Below are 15640 nucleotides of genomic sequence, written 5' to 3'. Positions count from 1 at the left end.
TTATGAATGCCCAAAGTAAAATGAAGAAGTAGAGAAAAATTTATAGGGCAAATCTTAAAGTAAGCTGTATACTTACTTACACTTTAGGAAAGAAGTGTTTAATGTGTCAAGCAGTATATTTGAAGATAAAAAAAGTGAAGAAAGGAAGCAATTAGATATTTGTGCTAATCTCATTCAGTTAAATAATTTTTCCTTATTGAAAATTTCCACTGTCCACTATATCATTTATTTATTTTAGGAAATATCTATAGTGTCTATATAGGAAATTAAGACTTCACGTTCACTTAAATTTGGGTCTTTTGACATAATGTTGCTTAGAAGAAAAAACTATAAATATCAAATATAAAGCTAAATCAATAGCAATCTATTATACATTTACTGGATACAGGTCTATCTTCTTTAAAATGTTAGGACTGTACTGCAGATTACCATGTATATAATGGTTTCCAAGACTGTTTCATTTTTATTTCATTTTTTCTTTCAATTACTCATTCATTCAACAAAATTTTTAAGCCCCAAAATGTAAGAAACACCAATAATGTTTGATCTTTCTGAATATAAGGGAAAGCAGAACAATTGTGGTTCTCACATTCTTTGAAACATGAACAAATTATCTACCACACGACCATCCAGAAAGATGGGTAATGCCACAAATTCAAATACTATATAGATAATTGGGCCAAAATCTGTGACTTCTGGGTCAAGGGGAGGGAATATGTATAGATGCTGTGTCAGACTTCAAACAAGCTATGTCTTTCCCAACATGTGATGTTGTTGTTGAACGATAAACCCTATAATCATTGGAATATAATGATATCTAAAATCAGAGATTGGTACTTCAGAGGAAGGTGGTTAAGCGAGAATGTGGAGTAGACTACAGGGAATGCCTTATCAAAGTTTAGTTTGACAACAGGGACTTCTGAAGAGGAGATTTAACAGAAACCATGTAAATAAGCTATTTACATTATACACAAACTTGTCCCTAGTTTGGAAAATTGCCAAATGTGAAAGCAAAGAGGAGGTAAAGAACAATGAGCCAAAGATTCAAGCACAGAAAGGTTTGATCTGTATTAAAACAGCATGTTGTGCTCCTTAAATATATGCAATTTTTAAAAGGTTATGACTTAAAGGGTCTTGCTGCAATCTACATTCTCTTTTTCAATACCTCACACCTAGTAAAGACACAGCTCAAAACAAAGAAAAATCAGATTTAGTGAGAGGTTGTTTTCAAACAATAATACAAAGTGAAAGCTAATGTTTGCTCCAATTCACAACCCTTCTAACATTACCCTTGCCTCTCACACTACTTCTCTTCAGACACTACTGATCGTTACTCGAAGATAAAAATCAAGAAGAAATGTGGGGGGAAATGTTAAAGAAAGAAATGTAAACAAAGAGATAATAAGTACAATATATCATAGAAGACACTATTCAAAAAAACAAAATGAAATTGTGTAAAACATTTGCAATAGTTGCAATGAAATTACAGGCATGCTATTTTTTTTTAATATGATAGAGTTTCATTATGTAATGTTTTTGGTTTGTTTTTAATTTTTTTAAATTTTTTTATTTTTTATTATTATTATACTTTAAGTTCTAGGGTACATGCGCATAACGTGCAGATTTGTTACATATGTATACTTGTGCCATGTTGCTGTGCTGCACCCATCAACTCGTCAGCACCCATCAACTCGTCATTTACATCAGGTATAACTCCCAATGCAATCCCTCCCCCCTCCCCCCTCCCCATGATAGGCCCCAGTGTGTGATGTTCCCCTTCCCGAGTCCAGGTGATCTCATTGTTCAGTTCCCACCTATGAGTGAGAACATGTGGTGTTTGGTTTTCTGTTCTTGTGATAGTTTGCTAAGAATGATGGCTTCCAGCTGCATCCATGTCCCTACAAAGGACACAAACTCATCCTTTTTTATGGCTGCATAGTATTCCATGGTGTATATGTGCCACATTTTCTTAATCCAGTCTGTCACTGATGGACATTTGGGTTGATTCCAAGTCTTTGCTATTGTGAATAGTGCCGCAATAAACATACGTGTGCATGTGTCTTTATATGAGCATGATTTATAATCCTTTGGGTATATACCCAGTAATAGGATGGCTGGGTCATATGGTACATCTAGTTCTAGATCCTTGAGGAATCGCCATACTGTTTTCCATAATGGTTGAACTAGTTTACAATCCCACCAACACAGGCATGCTATTTTTTAGAAAAAGTTACAAGAGTTGTAAATATTCAAAAAAATATATACGGTAGATCAAAATGGAAGAAAACAAGGGTTTTATTTTTCAGGAAAAAAAGGCAAAAATATGAAGTAAAAAATGAAAGCTAAATGTAAAAATAAAAACAGAATAAGAATAAACTATATATAATGACCAAGCCTAAGTAAATCACTGTAAATTTTTAAAAACAACATAAAATTGAGAGAAGATGATAGTAATGGAATAGAGAAAAAAGAAATTATCTTTAAATATATGAAGTACTTGAGGGGTTTGTCCTGGGTCCTACACTTTCCCTGAGTCCTAAGCAGCCACAGCAAGGTACCATTTTGAAATCCCAACTTACAAAAGCCTGCACACTGACCGAGGGGCCCAGTCTCACTAGGATTGAGGTGCGAGTGAAGCAGCCATCACCTTGGCTGAAGCACAGAGTGGGTGTTCTCCACCTGCCAGCTTAGGCTGCCACCACTAAAGGCAGCCCTGCCCTCCCCAGTGGCTTGGATCCAGCACAGCTGCAGCCGCCCCCCACCTAAGCATTCTGTCAGGGGGCTGGGGAATGCAAATTCGAAGAGTTGAAAGAAGTGACTGTTCCACCGCATGCACAGATACCAATGTAAAGATACATGAAAACAGCAAAAACATGTGACGCCTCCAGAGGAGCACGATCATTCTTCAGCAAAAGATCCCCATTTGTAAAAAGTTACAAAAACCCAGAAGAGAACTCAAAATATTGATTTTAAAGAAGTTCGATAAGATATAAGGGAATACTGAAAAACAACACGAATCAACCAGAAAACGATTTAGGATATGAATGAGAAATTTGCCAGAGATATCATAAAAAACAACCCAACAGGCGAGAAGACGGCACCACGCAACTGCCTGCCTCTGCTGCTCTCCGCTAAACTCAACCTGCCTTTGAGACAGGTCTGCAGCGCAGCCACCCTGTGCCCACTTGAGCATGCTGACTGCAGCCAGGTGTTCTGAGGGCATGCCCAGCCTGAGGCTGGTAATCCGCCCTTTGGCCTCTGCAGCAGTCGCTGCCACCGAGCCATGTTGAAAGCAGGAAACATGGCCCAACAGTGAAATCCACCCCCCTTCTACAGGAGCAAAGTGCAAGCGAGCTATGTGCCCCACAGCTGCCAGCCTCCACTGCTCCAGCTGAAGGAGGCCTGCTTTCTCCAACAGCACGCCTGCCCTTGCTTGAGCATTCTGACAGCTAAACGGTGTTCTTCTGAGAGCACAGGCCCCAAAGGCTGGTGATATGCCCTTGGGCTGCCACTGCCACCACTGCTGCCCTCACCACTTCCAGGCCACGAAGAAAGTGGGAGGCCAGGCACGCACGCTTGCAGGTCCCAAGGCAGGATGCTGCCACTGCACCTGTGAGAGAGAGGCTCAAGTGGGCCATGTGCCACACAGCTCCCTCCCTTCACTGCTCCCACTCAGGAGGACCTGTCTTCCATGTGAAATACCTTCAGCACAGCTGTCCTGCTCCTGCCTTATCATTTTAGATGCACCCTGGAACCCTTCTGAGAGCCCAGCTCCCACAGGCCTGTGATCTGCCCCCTGTGATGGAGCTCCCACCATCCTAGCACTCTTCCACTGCCTGTGCATTCTGCCTGCCCCTGACTGAAATTTCTGCTGGTGACCCGGAAATCAGCAGCCTGCTTCTCCCTATCACAGAGGGCACCTGACTTCTAGGGACATAAGAACAAGTTTGCTGGCCCATCCCCGGCCCAGTCACTCCAGGCCTGTTATACACCATCTAGTTTCGGCCATTTAGGGTCCTGGGGACACAGAGATTTCCTAGCACAGTCCACCACTGCTGGCACCTGACCACACCCTCAGTCTGAGTCCTCAGACTCCCCTGGGTTCTGAGGTCGGGCCCACTTAACCAGCCACCACCACCACAGCTGACACACACCCACACATGCCAAAAGGTGAAGCCTCTGCCCCTCTCTATGTGAAGCAGCGGTGTCCTCACACTGGAGAACAGAAGAGCCACAAACCTGTCTGTACCGGGCTGAGTGAGCGGTTCTGCCCTGAGGCCATTGAGCATTTTCTGTGACTCTCAGTCACATGGTGTCCTGGAGATAGATGACAGTGTGTGGCTGCACTGAGAGTCACAGGGCCCAGGAGAGGGGTGGGATAGGGAAACAGATCATGTTCCTGCTTGTTTAAGCTGTGGAGCCAGTACAGCCCCTCTCCCCCTGTGGAGACCTCCGTGCATTTCACCAGGGGTTCCCCCAGACACCCCATCAGAGTTGGTGCCTGCACACATCACTGGAATATTTGTGGGCGAGCCAAGTGGTCCCACTCTGCCTTGTATCCCCACCCTGCTCACTGAACAGGAAAGTCAGGGCACACAACATTCCACTGATACCACAGAAATACAAAAGATCATCTGATACTGTTATGAGCAACTCCGTGCTGACAAACTTGAAAATCTAGAGGAAATTTCTGAAAACATACAACCTACCATGATTGAAACACAAAGAAATAGAAAACCTGAGCAGGCCAATAACAAATAATGAGATAGTAGTGGTAATAAAGTCTCGCCCCCAAAAAAGCCTGGGATCAGACGGCTTCACTGATTATACTAAATTATACCAAACTTTCAAAGAGGAATTAACACCAATTCTCCTTAAAGTATTCCAAATTTGAGGGAATTCTCTCTAATTTGTTCCATGAGGGTCACATTATCCTGCTACCACAACCAGAAAAGGATACAATAGAAAAAGAAAACTATAGACCCATAACCCTCATGAATACAGAAACAAAAATCTTCATCAAAATACTAGCAAACCAAATTCAACAGCACCTCACAAAAATGATACACCGTGATCAAGTGGGATTTATCTTAGGGATACAAGGATGGTTCAACATATGCAAATCAATAAACAGGATACGTCACATCAAGAGAATGAAGGACAAAATTCATGTGATCACCTCAATTGAAGCAGAAAAAGTTTTTGATAAAATTCAACATCCCTTCATGATAGAAAACTGTCAAGAAACTGGGCATGGAAGGAATATACCACAACATAATAAAGGTCGTATGGAAGAAACTCACAGCTAACATCATACTGAATGAGAAAAAGCTGAGAGCCTTTTACCTAAGAACTGGAACAAGACAAGGAGGGTGTCAAATTGTCCCTCTCTACTAATGATATGACCAAATATCTAGAAAAACATTAAAACTCTACCAAAAAAATTATTAGATCTGATCAATAAATTAAGTAAAGTTGCAGGATACAAAAACACACAAAAAAGTAACATTTCTATGCACAAATAACGAAATTGCTGAGGAGGAAATCAGAAGGTAATCCTACTTACAATAGCTAAAAAAAAAAATCTAGGAAAATATTTAACTAGGAAGGTGACACATCCCTACAAGAATGACTACCAAGAACTGATGAAAAAAATTGAAGGACACACAAACAAATGGAAACATATCTCGTGCTCATCAACAGGAAGAAATAATATCATTAAAATGACCATACTGCCCAGACCAATCTACAGTGTCAATACAATTCCTACTAAAATGTCAGTGTCATTTTTCAACAGAATTAGAAATAGCAATCTTAAAGTTCACATTAAACCCCCCAAAATACTATGGATACCCAAAGCAATGAGCAAAAAGAACAAAGCTGGAAGCATTATATCTGATTTCAAACTATATTACAAAGCTACAGTAGCCTTGTAATAGAGAAACCAGAAATAAATTCATGTATTTATAGCCAACTAATCTTTTACAAAGTTGCCAAGAACATACCTTGAAGAAAGGACAGTCTCTTCAATAAGTAGTGCTGTGAAAATTGGATATTCATATGCAGAAGAATGAAACTGGACCCCTTTTCCTCACCATCCACAAAAATCAACTCAAGATGGTTTAAAGATTTGAATGTAAGATCCAAAGCTATAAAACTCTTGGAAGAAAACATAGGGAAAAAACTTCAAGACACTGGTTGTGGCAAAGAGATGGCTAAGACTTCAAAAGCACAGAAAACCAAAACAAAAATAGATGATGAGACTGTATTAAACTAAAAATTTTCTATATCATAAAGAAAGTAGTCAATAGATTAAAGAGATAACCTGGGCTGGGCACAGTGGCTCACACCTGCAATCCTAACACTGGGAGGCTGAGATGAACAAACGGCCTAAGCCCAGTTCTAGACCAGCTTGGGCAACATGGCGAAACCCTGTCTCTATAGAAAATTTTAAAAAAATAGCTGGGCATGGTGGTGTGTGCCTGTAGTCCCAGCTACTTGGGAGGCTGAGATGGGTGGACGACTTGAACCCTGACGTCAAGGCTGCAGTGAGGTGTGATCAGACCACTGCACTCCAGCCTAGGAGACACAGCAAGAACCTGTATCAGAAAATAATAATAATAATAATAATAATAATAATAATAATAATAATAAGAGACAACCTAGTGAATGGAAAAAATAATTGCAAAATATTCATCCAACAAGGAAGTAATATTCAGAATATGCATAGGACTCAAACAACAATAAACAAACAAAAAATACCATTAAAAAGTAGGCAAATTACAGGATTAGATGTTTATAAAATACATACAAATGCCCAAGAGTTATATGTAAAACTGCTCAACATCACTAATCAAAGTCTCAATGAGATATTATCTTATCCCAGTTAGAATAACTATTATTAAAAAGACTAAAAGTAACAGGTGCTGGTGAAGATGTAGCATCAGAAGTCATTAGAGAATTGCAAATCAAAACAACCATGAAATACTGTTGTATACCTAACCTGACAACACCAAGTGTGCAGTGCTGAGTACCAGGACTGCTGTACATTGCTGGTGGGAAAAAAAATGGTAGAAACTCTTTGGAAACTGTTTTAGAATTTTCTTATAAAGTTAAATATGCATTTACTCTCTGACCCAACAATCTCATACTTACACTTTTTGAAAGAAAAGCAAAGATGTATGTTCACTCAAAATTTTGTGTAAACATTTATGGCAGCTTTACATGTAAGTGTCGAAAACCAGGAACAATCTGTATGTCCTTTAACTATAGAACAAATAAAATGTAGTAAATCCAGTAGTTTGGATATTACTGCATAATATTCCTTTATTAAATAAACTGTAGTAAGTCCATATAGAATATTATGCAATAATAAACTGTAATAAATTGTTAACTCATGTAACAATATGGAATGATCTTAACTATATTTTGCTAAGTGAAAGGAGCCAGACCTCAAAAGTTACACATTGTATGATGCCATGGGCCAGACTTTGAAAGTTACACATTATATGATGCCATTCATAGGCATGATGAAAAAGACGGAAAACTTACAGGGATAAAAAACAGACAGTATTTTCCATGATAGTGAGTAGAGGGCTGTGTCAACTAGAAAGGAAAATTTTTAGAGTGATTGAGCTATTTTTATCAACATTTTTGAAGCTGATGCAAGATTTTATATATTATCAAAACCCATAGTATTACATAGCACAATGTGAACTTTACAGTATGAAAACTGAAAAACATATTAACTAGAATTTAGAGGGAATCAAAATGGTGTTAATCTGTAAAACACTTTAATCAATTGCTACAAACTGTAACAAAAACTAACAAATAGGCACAAATCAATTACAAATGCCTTTTCTCTCTCTCTCTCTCTCTCTCTCTCTTTTTGAGAGGGAGTTTTGCTCTTGTTGCCCAGGCAGGAGTGCAATGGCACAATCTCGGTTCACCGCAACCTCTACCTCCCAGGTTCAAGCAATTCTCCTGCCTCAGCCTCCCAAGTAACTGGGATTACAGGCATGTGCCAACACACCCACCTAACACAAATGATTTTCTTTATTAAAAAATATTTTTCTTTATCAGATGCCCAGCCTTGGACCAAATATTTGTGTTTGTGTTTATAGTATCATATATTACAAATAATTTTACATGATGGCGGGAGACTGGGTAGATCTCAAAATACGGCTAAACAGCTGCCCTACATAGTCATACATTGCATAATAAAAAAAGTTTATAATGCTGAACATTGTAATACCTTGATATTTTTGTTTTATTTAGCCTTAGCAAAGAATATACAAATACATTAAATATTCTCAATAAATCTACTCATTTCATTTTCATTAATGAAATAAAATTATTTATATAGATTTTTTCAGAACTCTATTAATTCTTTGCAAATAGCCTTATTTCTTAATACTTACATTCTTTATTAAGATATTCTGAGGGTGTGAAAAACTAGAAATGAAGTCAATTCATTCACTTTTAGTGACAGAAAGAGCAAGATAATTTTTTCAACATAGAGTATGTTGGTTCTAACATAAATGTTTGGAAAATCAAGTGCCATTTTTGTGACTTTCTCCATCCATGATAACCATGTAGGAGGTCACTGGTTATAACAGCAAAGTCCTCACATTATGTCACTCATGTCAAAATCTTTCAGTGGCTTAGAATTGCTGTTTAGAATAAAGGCTAAATTCCTTTTATATAAGGACTCTCTCATGTAGCCAAGTTACTATACATATCACCATATCTATAAAAAGATGGATAGGATTTTTACTTCTTTCATTTTAATTCCTTCATTTTTTTCTACTGCCCTTATCAATATTTAATATAAAACTATTAGTGAAAGTGAAACTAATTAGTTCCCATCATAAAAATGTGGGTCTCCATATGAGGCATATTAGCTATTTAAATTCAAGGAGTATCAAAAGGATAGTTAAATATTCTACTTAAGTGTCCTAGTTAAAGTTGCTACTGCTGAACACTACAGAAATAGTGAGGGAGAAACAAACAGTGAGGGAGAAAATATCATTTAATTAGAGGAGCTAAGTTCACCAAAGTATGCCAACAGAGACAGAGACTTTTATTTGTAAAACTGAGCTATTTTTTGTGAAATCATCATCATATTCAAACATACTTTAAAGTTACAATTTAGTGAGATGAGCCTGGACAAAATGGTGAAACCCTGTCTCTACTGAAAATACAAAAACTAGCCAGGCATGGTGGAGCGAGACTGTAATCCCAGCTACTCGGGAGACTAAGGCAAGAGAATTACCTGAACCCAGGAGGTGAAGGTTGCAGTGAGCCAAGATCGCGCTGTTGCACTCCAACCTGGGTGACAGAGTAAGACTCGAAAATAGATAAATAAATAAAGTTCCAATTTAGTGTACATTTCATGCCATAGTGACATAAATGACAATAGACTGCCCAAAGTGAATACATGATCCAGCCCATCAAGAGCTATCCAGGGGTTTCACTTAAATAGAGATTTAATAAGAATGACGATTTTTAAAATATTCTGAATTGTTATATTTCCCCAATATTATAAGCCAAATTTAAATCTGTTTTCTCTTTGGACTTATGCAAAATATTATTAAATACTAAGACAAAGTTGTCATTTCTATTTAAAATAGTAACAGTAAATATTTATTGAGAGCCTGATACTTTCAACACATCTCACTTAAATCTCAAAGCAATTCTACAGGACAGTAACTTTCGTTTTACTATAATATTTAAAAGAGGTAGTTACTGAGACTTAGCAGTAAAAGGCAGAATAGGTATTCAGATTCAGAACCATTCAAATGTTCTTAATCAGCACCTGAGGCTGACCTTCTGAATGAGGACAGTGAAAAATCCAAGAACTAATGAGTAGCCAAACCTAGTGGAAAAAAAAAAAAATTGCAAACTGCTAATCAAACAAATGCTTACCCCTACTTCACAAACCATATTTTACTTGTTTTTATGTAATAAATTATCCAACTCTTGCATAGCCTGCTACCATCTGCCTGTTCATTTCAGAGGGCACATAATATATTTTTTCAGAAACAAATACCATGTTGCTGATTGCTACATGTAACATAAAGTTCTTATCATCTTCATCCAGTCATTAGTAACTGTAAAATAGTTCTATTGTGAAATATTAGTTCATCAAACAACTCTCAAGCAGGTCGCAATACCTGATAATCTCCAAGAAGTTCTCAATATTTTTACTCATCTTTTCACTTAACTATATCAGCAAACAAGAGAGCAAATATTTTCTATTTAACAAATTTGAATTTTTTTATTCACAGAAGAAAGACTTGGCTCTAAACTAGTTTTAAATATAATTGTTGACTCTATACCAGTAAAAGAAAGGAATATCAACAGCAGCTGTGAGTCTTACCTGTACAATGTCCACAGCAATCATGTGAAAAGGTTAAATCGTCTGGATCATATGCTAATTGCACTACCATCCTGCATGTCTTCCAGAAACGATCTAAATGTTAGAGTGTTTTGAATTTAAGATTTACAATTTTCATGTACATCAAATAACATAAGGTCCTACCTTCCTACTGTAATAAAGCAGTGAGATTCTAGTGCCATTTTCAATTTGTACTCAATTTTTTCTCATAGTATGCTTCAAGAATCCTTTTCAGTAGGTTAAGCACAAAGCGGAATCTAATTCTTTTTAAAAGTCAGGAAGATAAACATCAGCCTATTATCTTACAGACAGATAATGCATTCAGAATTAAGAAGCGTGACTTAATAATTTAATTGCATGAATTTTGGTGTGGTTTGTCATTCACTGAGTTGAGATATGTTTAAGGTGCACAATAGAGAAGTCAGTTGTTACAAAGCAGAGAACGTGGACTTTGGAGATGGTATTGTGTAGTCAAGAGAGCCAACAATGAGTGAGATGATTTTCTGTATTACCTTTCTATCCTTGTACAAGTTTTAATTTCTCTAAGCCTAGGCTTCTCATCTATAAATCTGGGATAGTATTTATTATGATTAAGTGAAACAATGCTGGTAAACTCTTATTGTAGAAGCTGACCATAGAAAGTACTTAAAACACGACCTGTTTTAATATTATTTCCAAATGCCAAATAGCCAAATAAATTCTCCCAGATATTGTGTGACCAAATGAAATATGTTAATTGATACATAGATCATTACTATAAAACTTTTGTCAGAATAAGATGAGCTCTTACCCAGGTTAGGTTTACAAGAGAAATTACAATATAAAAATATTGGGTAATATTGCAAATATACAGAAGAGTTAATACTATAATGACCATAAATAAATAATATAGTAAACATCAAAAAGCTTTAGTAAATTTTAAATTTGCCATATTTTCTTTAGCTACATTTTAAGTTAAAAGCTGGAAAAAAGTTGAAGTTCCTAGTGTACCCTTCTTCAGTCCCTCGAGTAAGATGACATTAATGCTACCCTCAGTGTGACTAAACTAAAGACAGGATTTTTCTGGACTCTGGGTGCCCGATCTTCCTTTTCTTCTAGCATTTACTTGAGAAAACATGTTATTGTAAATTTTTTTCTCTGCTCCTTTGAGATATACATAAAACATTAAAAAAAAAAAAAAAGCCTCTTGCCAGTTACATAACCTGAAATGTTCTCAAAGTGTTGGGTTCACAACTGTGCCAATTGTCACGTTTGGGGTCAGGTATTAGCCCATGCTGAGGTCCGAAGGGAGTGGGTAGATGAGCAGAAAGAACACTTGGGGGGCCGTAGGCAGGTGAAAGATGATTTTATTCAGCAGCAGCTCTCATCAACAGCGTTCTCACTCTGTCCGCCCTGTCTCGGCTGCTTATTCTGGCGGCTCCCACATACAGTTGCATGGCTGGCTCTTCTCTGCCTTCAGAGTCAGCAGTTTAACTCTTCCTGTCTCGGGACACGAGCAGGCTGAGCTGTGTCCTGGCTGCCCCCTGTCCGCCTGCAAAGATGGACAGCTCTGACTCTCTTTCTCTGGGCACCGGCATGCCTGCACAGTGACAACAGGGCAATTGTACCTTTTACAGACAATAGTGGCCTAGAGCCAAGTGATGGCCTTTCCATGTTATGGCCTCATGGCTATGATAACAAGTGGAGTTACATGCCTGTGCTCTAAACTCACTGAGTCAGGCAGGATGTAAACATCCTACCTTGGCTTATCCTTGACCAAAGCACAGCCATGTTCCTTACACAGGATCTCAGGGAAAGACGTAGCACCCCTATCTCCCAGTGTCAGTGATGGAAGTTATCCAAGTCACGCAGCACCAGTGTATGTTACCGGCGGCAAATAGCTATAGGTCTACAGCAACCTCAATTCTTGCCTTCTCAGAAGAAAGAATTTGACTGAGGGATATAAGGGTAGAAGGTGAGCCTAAGGCAAGTTTTAGAGCAGTAGTGAAAGTTTATTTAAAAGCTTTAAGACAGGAACAAACAACAAAAAAAGGGAAAATATACTTGAAAGAGGGCTAAGTAGGCAACTTGACAGACAAGTGTGTGGACTGACCTTTTGACTTGAGGTTTTATATGTTGGCATACTTCCGGGGTCTTGCCTTCCTTCTCCCCTGATTTCTCCCTTGGGGTGGGCTGTCCGCGTGTGCAGAGGCCTGTTAGCACTTGGGAGGTGAGCAAGTAGAGTATGTTTACCGGAGTTACATGCATGCTCACCTCAGGTATTCTTCACTAAACAGCAGCATATCCCTAGGAGGTCATATGCCAGTTAAACTCTGCCATTTCGCCTCTTAGTGTGCATATGTGAGCCCACTCACCCAACTCTTGACATATTATTGGGAAGCGGCCAGTGACCAGCTTCAGGTCTCCCTGTTTATTGGGAGACTGCCTTTCCCTGGTGCTGGTTATTTTAGAGAAACAGTTAACAACTGCCTGACCATTATCTAATGGTTGCCTCACATTCCTGGTGTATGGGGGTTGGTGGAAGGAGTCCTGTCCTGCTCTGCTTGTGTTTGACCACCTACCTACTGTAACACCAGATTTTATGAAAGGGTGGAAACCCAACTTTCATGGATATTTTGCTCCAAGTTGCAAAATTACCACCTGTCGTAAAGATCAATTAGCAAATGCAAGTGGCTTAATGTCCTCCAGTACATTTCTACTAACTCACCCCTGCCCTTAAATTCCTAATAATACCTGCTTCAGCGGAGTTCAGTTCAGACTTACATGCTTTATTGAAGTTAAGTGCAGACTTAATTTTAGCCTTTCTCTCCTATTTCAGTAGTCTTAAAGTTTTCCTTGCTTGTTTGTATTTTTCATGTGCCAATTTTGCTTTGACATGCATTATCTTCCATTGTTAATTCCATTGAGAAAATCTTATAGTATATGCAGAAAATTCTGAAGTAAAAGGCCATACCATAAATAGTTAGAAACAAACAGAACAAGCAAATATACAAAAATGCATTAAGGGAATTATTAGTTTCTCAAAACCATCTATCTTTTGAAGCAGATTTGCAAATGTTCAGTTATCATTTCTAACACATTTAGAATAAGACTTTTTTCAACATACACACAGTATTTTATATGCCTAGCATCTACTATAATTAAGAACATATTCAAAGGTTTACCACCATATATGTTTTAGTCACCAGGATTTTTTGATCTGTTCTTAAATGGTTTTAAGGTAGAACAAAGAAAGACCTAAACTCCAAATAATAGACCCTGACATTTGTCTTTGAAAATTTTGGAAGCAAACAAAACCAAACCATGTTTTGACAAGTTGTCCTGCTGAACCTTACTTACCACCCAGTGCACCTTCCCCTACAAATTAGCTTTTTCAAAAAGACTGCATGATGGATAATTCATTCATTCAAATTCTTCAAATGGCTCCCCAGGACCCCTTCATTTACAATGAGAACAGCTCAGGGAGCTAATTACCAAACTAAACGAGAAACAGCAGGAAACAGTAATCATTAATCACATCTTTACCACAGCTGATAAAGGAAGAATACATTCAGGAAAGACAGTTTTTGCTCTGGCTCATTTGATCTGAAGATAGGTAAAATTCTTGACACAAACGTGAGTGAAACTTTGTACAATCCCTTTCACGATGGAGTGGCAATTTCTATGGTGCAGAATGAAAACAGATAAAAACCTATCTTCTAAAATAAAAAATAATGCAGAAGTCCAATGTGAGGCTGAAGCAGAAAATATGCAACAGTTTAGGTTCCCTATTCCCATACTACCCCTAAATCCTTCTAGTTCTTAGTTCCAGTTCCTAATGTTTATCTGCAGTTGAGATAGGTACAACTTCTCTATGTTGTTTATAAAATCATCCTTGGAATATCTTAGACTGGATTCTTCTAAATATAGCATGACTATAAAAGCCTATTTGCAAGCAGTCCTGCCCCAATATCCTAGCAAGTTCAATATCTGTCCTATAGGATTTTATTCAGAAATAAATGTTATTATTAAAATAGTTTAAACAGATATTATTAACAGGTTTTAATTTTAATCATTATTAATAGTAGCATTATTTAAATAAGTCAATAGGTTTGGCTGATCTTCACTTTAAATTTCTAAGCTACATAAACACAGTTCCAAAGTGACAACACTTCTCTGTCAATACAGAGTTATCACTGAAGTATGCTCAAATACGAGTAACTAGTAATAATTGTTTGATACTGCTGTTCCTGCTAGCCATCTGCTGTACTAACCAATGGTACCATGGCCTTTGTTGGAAGCTGTAAGACACAGGAAGCTGTTAGGTTGCTAACTGTCAGGGTTAATGGGAAATGTTAAAATGTATTTTATGTTCATATACAATATGAAACTAAGCAAGTTCAGCTTCTACTTTATTTACCTTATTTGGGGACAGTGTTTTAAATATTTGTGATACATTATTTTTGCTGCAACTGGTTAAAAAAATAAAACCTCATGCTTAAAGCAAAGTAAATAATGAATTTCTCTTTTTCACTATTTAGAATTTTTCATTTAGAATCAATGCCTGTGGTTCCAAATTAGTTTCACTCATTTTCAATTTGAGGTTTTCTTATGCACTTATAAAAAATGAAGACATAGTTATTAAAGTTTTTACCACTGGTAGAAATTTTGCTGATAATTAAGTTATATGATTATCATTTTAGTGTTGTATTAGTCTGAGTAACCCAAGAAAGCTAATGGGATAGTTCCAGTCCAACTCTTGGCTTGAAGGCCAGAGAAGCCCCACATCCCAGCTTGAAGACAGTCAGGCAGAGAGAAAGAACTCTTTCTAGCTTAGCTTTTGATTCTACTCAGGCCTTCAAAAGATCATTCAAAAAATTGAATGGGGCTTATCCACATCGGAGAGGGCAGTCTGCTTTGCTCAGTTTACTGATTTAAATGTCGATCTTACCCAGAAACATATTCATAGGCACACACAAAAATAACGTTTAACCAAATACCTGGGCATCTCATGGCCCACTCAAGTTAATGCAAATATTAAGTATCACAAGTGTCCTTAGAAGCTTCAAATAGAAATTGTTAATTCCAATATGATTACATATGTTTAAGCAAATTCCTGAAAGTGAAAATAAAGCCTTTAAAAATGCATTCTGTCAAAGATTGAAACATCTGACATTTTTATAAATTAGCACATAAAATATAAAATTATTCGATTTGTGTTGATAACATAAACATATTTTTGATAAAGTATATTCTTGTGCC

Source organism: Macaca fascicularis, chromosome 9 (genome assembly GCF_037993035.2).
Source record: "Macaca fascicularis isolate 582-1 chromosome 9, T2T-MFA8v1.1".
NCBI classification, from domain to species: domain Eukaryota; kingdom Metazoa; phylum Chordata; class Mammalia; order Primates; family Cercopithecidae; genus Macaca; species Macaca fascicularis.
Note: the sequence above shows the minus strand (reverse complement) of the source record.